The sequence below is a fragment of the Callionymus lyra genome, chromosome 15, assembly GCF_982586985.1.
Source record: "Callionymus lyra chromosome 15, fCalLyr1.hap1.1, whole genome shotgun sequence".
Classification (NCBI taxonomy): domain Eukaryota; kingdom Metazoa; phylum Chordata; class Actinopteri; order Syngnathiformes; family Callionymidae; genus Callionymus; species Callionymus lyra.
Genome location: NC_141832.1, coordinates 917538 through 926273, shown reverse-complemented (window position 1 = coordinate 926273; position 8736 = coordinate 917538). Strand labels below are relative to the sequence as shown.

Below are 8736 nucleotides of genomic sequence, written 5' to 3'. Positions count from 1 at the left end.
TATGACCTTTATTATCAATAACTGTAACGTTGCGTCTAAAGTGTCACGATAATCAAAACAGTTGAAATCTTTACGTTTTATTGATCGATCTGGAAAAAGCAAACGTTTAATCTTCATTTCCTGTTTCCATCAACACGTTTTATCTTCAATAGATTCACAAATAAACATTTGTTAGATAAATAAATGTTTATTTTGACAGATTGTTTAACGCTTGTAATGTAAACATGTACAAACACACTGTTAGTAACGCGGTCAGGAGCAGAAATGTGACTTTAGTAAAGATTTATTATCAATAACTTCTGCTGCTTTTTTCCTTTCAGGCTATTTTTAGCTGCGCCGGCGGGTCACGTGGTGCGCACGTCACTGGTGTGGAGACGGAGGAGAGACTTGTAAACATGGAGCTGCTGCTACATTCCTGCTCTTCTCCTGCTCTAGAGGAGGCTCTCCTTCGCTAGAGGAGGCTCTCCTGCACTAGAGGAGCTCCAGGAGGAGAAGGAGGAGGAGAAGAAGGAGGAGGACGAGAAGAAAACCACGGAAGAGAAGACGAAGAAAAAAGAAGAAAATCTGCTCCAGGAGTAAAACGTTGACATCCAGGGAAAAGAGGAGCGTGCGCGTGCGCGTGCGTGTGCGTGGGTGTCGTCCACGGAGGTCTCTCGTGACGGTTCGTCTCAGGTGTTGTGCGGAGAGACAAGAAGCGACTCGTTCACCTGGAGGAGAAAGACGCCGTCGAGCAGGTGAGACGCTTTTCTTCCCGCTCTTACTTCCACTAGCATCAACACAAGCTAACAAGCTAACGTCAACACAAGTTATCATCAACACAAGCTAACAAGCTAACACCAACACAAGCTAACACCAACACAAGCTAACATCAACACAAGCTAACAAGCTAACGTCAACACAAGTTATCATCAACACAAGCTAACAAGCTAACACCAACACAAGCTAACACCAACACAAGCTAACACCAACACAAGCTAACATCAACACAAGCTAACATCAACACAAGCTAACACCAACACAAGCTAACACCAACACAAACTAACATCAACACAAGCTAACAACAACACAAGTTAAATCAACACAAGCTAACAAGCTAACAACAACACAAGCTAACATCAACACAAGCTAACATCAACACAATCTAATACTAACAAAAGCTAACATCAACACAAGCTAACATCAAAACAAGCTTACACCAACACAAGCTTACACCAACACAAGCTAACACCAACACAAGCTAACACCAACACAAGCTAACACCAACACAAGCTAACAGAAACACAAGCTAACAGAAACACAAGCTAACATCAACACAAGCTAACGCCAACACAAGCTAACGCCAACACAAGCTAACGCCAACACAAGCTAACGTCAACACAAGCTAACGTCAACACAAGCTAACGCCAACACAATCTAACGTCAACACAAGCTAACACCAACACAAGCTAACGTCAACACAAGCTAACGTCGACACAAGCTAACGTCGACACAAGCTAACGTCGACACAAGCTAACGTCGACACAAGCTAACGCCGACACATGCTAAGGTCAACACAATCTAACGTCAACACAAGCTAACGCCGACACATGCTAAGGTCAACACAATCTAACGTCAACACAAGCTAACGTCAACACAAGCTAACGTCAACACAAGCTAACACCAACACAAGCTAACACCAACACAAGCTAACGTCAACACAAGCTAAAGCCAACACAAGCTAACGTCAACACAAGCTAACGTCAACACAAGCTAACGTCAACACACCCTAACGACAACACACGCTAACGTCAACACACGCTAACGTCAACACAAGCTAACACCAACACAAGCTAACGCCAACACAAGCTAACACCAACACAAGCTAACATCAACACAAGCTAACATCAACACAAGCTAACACGAACACAAGCTAACAACAACACAAGCTAACATCAACACAAGCTAACATCAACACAAGCTAACACGAACACAAGCTAACAACAACACAAGCTAACATCAACACAATTGATCAAATGTGTTTTTTTGTTAATACTTGTTCCTCAAATTTCATGTTAACACAACATGTCGACCACTAATGATGCTGTTGCCGTATATATATATATATATATACAGTATATATATATATATATATATATATATATATATATATACTGTATATATATATACTGTATATATATAAAATCATATGAAAGACTCCAGGAAGAATCAATACATATTCGTGGTTAATTTAGTTACTTTGACAATTTGTACAAACTATGTTACACACAGTCATGTGTTTTCTCAGTCAAACACACAGCAGTGCTACACACATGTTCACAAGCCCCACATGTACACATTCATTCCAGGGGTGTGTCGTCAACAATGGCTGTAGTGTGTAACAAACATGAATGTTATGTTGATCTTGGATCAGTATCTTGTTGTGGAGATGATCTGATGTGCTGGTCTGAGATCAGACTGATCCAGGTACCTTAACCCGCGTGTAGCCATTAGCTACATGGTGGTGATGAATCCTCCAGTCGTTGGTTGATCTTCGGGAGATCTTCAGGAGATCTTCGGTGATCTTCGGGTGATCTTCAGGAGATCTTCGGGTGATCTTCGGGTGATCTTCAGGAGATCTTCGGGTGATCTTCAGGAGATCTTCAGGAGATCTTCGGTGATCTTCGGGTGATCTTCAGGAGATCTTCGGGTGATCTTCGGGTGATCTTCAGGAGATCTTCGGGTGATCTTCGGGTGATCTTCGGGTGATCTTCAGGAGATCTTCAGGAGATCTTCGGGTGATCTTCAGGAGATCTTCGGTGATCTTCGGGTGATCTTCAGGAGATCTTCGGGTGATCTTCGAGTGATCTTCGGGATATCTTCAGGAGATCTTCAGGAGATCTTCAGGAGATCTTCGGGTGATCTTCGGGTGATCTTCGGGATATCTTCAGGAGATCTTCAGGAGATCTTCGGTGATCTTCGGGTGATCTTCAGGAGATCTTCGGGTGATCTTCGAGTGATCTTCGGGATATCTTCAGGAGATCTTCAGGAGATCTTCGGTGATCTTCGGGTGATCTTCAGGAGATCTTCGGGTGATCTTCGAGTGATCTTCGGGATATCTTCAGGAGATCTTCAGGAGATCTTCAGGAGATCTTCGGGTGATCTTCGGGTGATCTTCGGGTGATCTTCGGGATATCTTCACCTCCTTTAAATACAAAATGGTTCAGGTCTGTGGACAGATTCCTGAGAGTCCTCACAAGGACACGCGTGTCTTGATTCATGAAGTCCTGGTTGATACGCTCAGTATTCAGTGCTAGTTCCTCGTCATCGTAAAGGTCGCCTCGGCCCGGACGCTCAGAAGGTCAAAGGATCTGCTCAGAGTTGCAGAATTCTCCTCCTGATCCCTCCATCATCAGGGTCTGGATCTCCATCATCATGGTCTGGATCTCCTGCAGGGATTTGCTGTTTAGCAGCTTTCCATGAAAGCAGAGGTCAAAGGTCGCTCCATGACTTATGTAATGACTGCTGCTCCCTGGATACACTTCCTGTACATGCTTTTCTTCAACATGCTGCTCTAAACTTTGACTGTATTTGTACAACCTTGTTCATGTATATTTAAAATTGATCATGTAAAAATATTTCTCTCTGCTAACACACACATGTTAGTTTATCACTATAGTCATAATTGATTCAAATTACTTTTTACTCCTTTTGTGGGTATTTAATGATAGTTAATAATCACATATTTATTACCTACACATGTTGATGTCCTTCTGACAACATAGTATTTTAGTATTTCTGCTCCCTTGATATATATAGTGATAATGTAGTAACAAGTATATATGTGTAGTATTGTCCAGTACTCTACTCTGGTGTTGTGATAGTGTAGTAACAAGTATATATGTGTAGTATTGTCCAGTACTCTACTCTGGTGTTGTGATAGTGTAGTAACAAGTATATATGTGTAGTATTGTCCAGTACTTGACTCTGGTGTTGTGATAGTGTAGTAACAAGTATATATGTGTAGTATTGTCCAGTACTTGACTCTGGTGTTGTGATACTGTAGTAACAAGTATATATGTGTAGTATTGTCCAGTACTTGACTCTGGTGTTGTGATAGTGTAGTAACAAGGATATATGTGTAGTATTGTCCAGTACTCGACTCTGGTGTTGTGATAGTGTAGTAACAAGGATATATGTGTAGTATTGTCCAGTACTTGACTCTGGGGTTGTGATAGTGTAGTAACAAGTATATATGTGTAGTATTGTCCAGTACTTGACTCTGGTGTAGTGATAGTGTAGTAACAAGGATATATGTGTAGTATTGTCCAGTACTCGACTCTGGTGTTGTGATAGTGTAGTAACAAGGATATATGTGTAGTATTGTCCAGTACTTGACTCTGGGGTTGTGATAGTGTAGTAACAAGTATATATGTGTAGTATTGTCCAGTACTTGACTCTGGTGTTGTGATAGTGTAGTAACAAGGATATATGTGTAGTATTGTCCAGTACTTGACTCTGGTGTTGTGATAGTGTAGTAACAAGTATATATGTGTAGTATTGTCCAGTACTTGACTCTGGTGTAGTGATAGTGTAGTAACAAGTATATATGTGTAGTATTGTCCAGTACTTGACTCTGGTGTAGTGATAGTGTAGTAACAAGGATATATGTGTAGTATTGTCCAGTACTCTACTCTGGTGTTGTGATAGTGTAGTAACAAGGATATATGTGTAGTATTGTCCAGTACTTGACTCTGGGGTTGTGATAGTGTAGTAACAAGTATATATGTGTAGTATTGTCCAGTACTTGACTCTGGTGTTGTGATAGTGTAGTAACAAGTATATATGTGTAGTATTGTCCACTACTTGACTCTGGTGTTGTGATAGTGTAGTAACAAGGATATATGTGTAGTATTGTCCAGTACTTGACTCTGGTGTTGTGATAGTGTAGTAACAAGGATATATGTGTAGTATTGTCCACTACTTGACTCTGGTGTTGTGATAGTGTAGTAACAAGGATATATGTGTAGTATTGTCCAGTACTTGACTCTGGTGTTGTGATAGTGTAGTAACAAGTATATTTGTGTAGTATTGTCCAGTACTTGACTCTGGTGTTGTGATAGTGTAGTAACAAGGATATATGTGTAGTATTGTCCACTACTTGACTCTGGTGTTGTGATAGTGTAGTAACAAGGATATATGTGTAGTATTGTCCACTACTTGACTCTGGTGTTGTGATAGTGTAGTAACAAGGATATATGTGTAGTATTGTCCACTACTTGACTCTGGTGTTGTGATAGTGTAGTAACAAGGATATATGTGTAGTATTGTCCAGTACTTGACTCTGGTGTTGTGATAGTGTAGTAACAAGGATATATGTGTAGTATTGTCCACTACTTGACTCTGGTGTTGTGATAGTGTAGTAACAAGGATATATGTGTAGTATTGTCCAGTACTTGACTCTGGTGTTGTGATAGTGTAGTAACAAGTATATTTGTGTAGTATTGTCCAGTACTTGACTCTGGTGTTGTGATAGTGTAGTAACAAGGATATATGTGTAGTATTGTCCACTACTTGACTCTGGTGTTGTGATAGTGTAGTAACAAGGATATATGTGTAGTATTGTCCACTACTTGACTCTGGTGTTGTGATAGTGTAGTAACAAGGATATATGTGTAGTATTGTCCACTACTTGACTCTGGTGTTGTGATAGTGTAGTAACAAGTATATATGTGTAGTATTGTCCAGTACTTGACTCAGACCACATAACTACTTTCATTTGTTTTCAAACCAAAATATGTCCAAACATCAGCTTTAGAAGCTGCTGAACTCACTGTATCCTCTCGTCCTCAGTCATCATTCTTCCTGTAGCTGCTGAAGTGTAATCTGTGGTGAAGGAATGGTAAACTGAACTAATGAGGTGTTGAATCCTGCGATGAGACTTCCTGGTCTGAAGTGTTGAATAAGATCAACTCCATGAATTCTCTGGTGGTTCCTTCAACACGTCATGTGTTCGCTGCTCCGTCACGCTGGAGAGATGCTATTTGAAGGAGAACACATTTACAGCCTCAAAATGAGGCTTTGCTGTTGTGACATGTGTCGTCTGTGACACGAGCAGGACGAGAGACATGTGAGGACGAACAACGTTCCTCTTAGAAGGTCGTCCAGGAGGGTCTCGGATTATTGTGTTGTTACCGTGTTGTTGTTGTGTTGTTACCGCGTTGTTATCGCGTTGTTATCGCGTTGTTAGCGTGTTGTTAGCGTGCTGTTATCGCGTTGTTAGCGTGTTGTTACCGCGTTGTTATCGTGTTGTTAGCGTGTTGTTACCGCGTTGTTATCGTGTTGTTATTGTGTTGTTACCGCGTTGTTATCGCGTTGTTAGCGTGTTGTTACCGTGTTGTTATTGTGTTGTTACCGTGTAGTTACCGTGTTGTTATTGTGTTGTTAACGTGTTGTTATTGTGTTGTTACCGTGTTGTTATTGTGTTGTTACCGTGTTGTTATCGTGTAGTTACCGTGTTGTTATTGTGTTGTTATCGTGTAGTTACCGTGTTGTTATTGTGTTGTTATTGTGTTGTTACCGTGTAGTTATTGTGTTGTTATCGTGTTGTTAATGTGTTGTTATCGTGTAGTTATTGTGTTGTTATCGTGTAGTTACCGTGTTGTTATTGTGTTGTTACCGTGTTGTTACCGTGTTGTTATTGTGTTGTTACCGTGTTGTTATTGTGTTGTTACCGTGTTGTTATCGTGTGGTTATTGTGTTGTTATCGCGTATTTATTGTGTTGTTATCGTGTAGTTACCGTGTTGTTATTGTGTTGTTACCGTGTTGTTATTGTGTTGTTACCGTGTTGTTATTGTGTTGTTACCGTGTTGTTATTGTGTTGTTATTGTGTTGTTATCGCGTATTTATTGTGTTGTTATCGTTTTGTTATCGTGTAGTTATCGTGTTGTTACCGTGTTGTTATCGTGTGGTTATTGTGTAGTTACCGCGTTGTTAGCGTGTTGTTAGCACGTTGTTAGCGCGTTGTTATCGTGTTGTTATCGCGTAGTTCTCGCGTAGTTCTCGTGTAGTTACCGCGTTGTTAGCGTGTTGTTAGCACGTTGTTAGCGCGTTGTTATCGTGTTGTTATCGCGTAGTTCTCGCGTAGTTCTCGTGTAGTTACCGCGTTGTTAGCGTGTTGTTAGCGTGTTGTTATCGTGTTGTTATCGCGTAGTTCTCGCGTAGTTACCGCGTTGTTAGCGTGTTGTTAGCACGTTGTTAGCGCGTTGTTATCGTGTAGTTACCGCGTTGTTAGCGTGTTGTTAGCGTGTTGTTAGCACGTTGTTAGCGCGTTGTTATCGTGTTGTTATCGCGTAGTTCTCGCGTAGTTCTCGTGTAGTTACTGCGTTGTTAGCGTGTTGTTAGCGCGTTGTTATCGTGTTGTTATCGCGTAGTTCTCGCGTAGTTCTCGTGTAGTTACCGCGTTATTAGCGTGTTGTTAGCACGTTGTTAGCGCGTTGTTATCGTTCTAAACATGCTTTTATTTTCCAGTTGCCAGTGAAATCTGAGATAAATAAAAGAGAATAGAGCGTGAAATGTATGAATACATGTAGAAATAACAATTCATTAATGAAATGCATTAATAATTAAATGTAGAAGGAAATCAAAGTTTAAATGAAATATCTCCTTTTAATAGTCATTTATTTATTTTGATTCCCACATTGATGGAAACATTGATTTATTCACACAGATGTCGTTCATGGAGCTTCATGTTGACGATGTTTAGCTTCGACACTTGAAACTTCGACGTCTCTGTTCCTTCTTTCTCTGCATCATTTGTTTAGTGACAGTGAGCTCAGGTGGAGCGTTGCCATGGCAGCAGGGCCTCTGGTTGCCAGGCAGCACTTCCTGCTCCTCTTTAGGGTGGGAGGGGCCAGGTATTTTGGGAAGCGACGACGATGATGATGATGATGATGATGATGATGAAGAGGAGGAGGAGAGAAAGTGAGAGGAACATATTTGAGGCTCGAGCTGCAGCTGAAGGTTTAGTTTGTTTAGTTTGTTTAGTTTCTCTCCTGCGCTGTCATGACACACACACACACACACACACACACACACTCACACACACACACTCACACACACACACACACACACACACACACACACACACACACACACACACACACACACACACACACACACACACACACACTCTCACACACACACACACACACACACACACACACACACACACACACACACACACACACACACACACACACACACACACACACACACACACACACACCTGCAGATCTAAAGCCACAGTGACTCGACAACAGTCCAGCTTCATCTCCTGCAGCGTGACAACACTGGACTCTAATGTTTGTGATCAACTACAGAAAATAGATATAAATACTATGTTAAAATCTGTTCGATAAATAAATAAACGTGTATCCGCCATAAAAGTAGTGCATCAAGACGTGTTGTGATTGTTTGACGTTATTTTATAGTGACTTTGTAAATGAGTTGAAACCCAAAGAGTTTTACTGAAGGTTCAGACGTCACCTCCTTCTCCAGCCACTAGGCGGCAGCAGAGGACCAGAGCGGAAAGTCTAAAAACGTGTAGCAACACACTGTGTTGTTTTCAACAAAAGACTCGTTAGGATGAAATGAATGTCATGTGATCCAAGACTTCCATCATTGTCGTTCAGCTCGACCTCGTTCTACTCCTCCATCACAGGTGTGTGTTCTCCGTGAGAACCTCCTCCATCACAGGT

The 8736-nt window shown here is 41.2% G+C and overlaps 1 protein-coding gene across 1 annotated transcript in view; it reads left to right on the top strand.

The window, feature by feature from the left end:
* The first annotated feature begins 402 nt into the window (after positions 1 to 402).
* Positions 403 to 8736, top strand: part of hdac5 (histone deacetylase 5) — a 51437-nt gene continuing 43103 nt past the window's right edge. Inside the window, exon 1 of the mRNA XM_087809490.1 lies at positions 403 to 734. The gene's annotated coding sequence lies outside the window, so the exon portion shown is untranslated. The remainder of the gene's footprint in view (positions 735 to 8736) is intronic.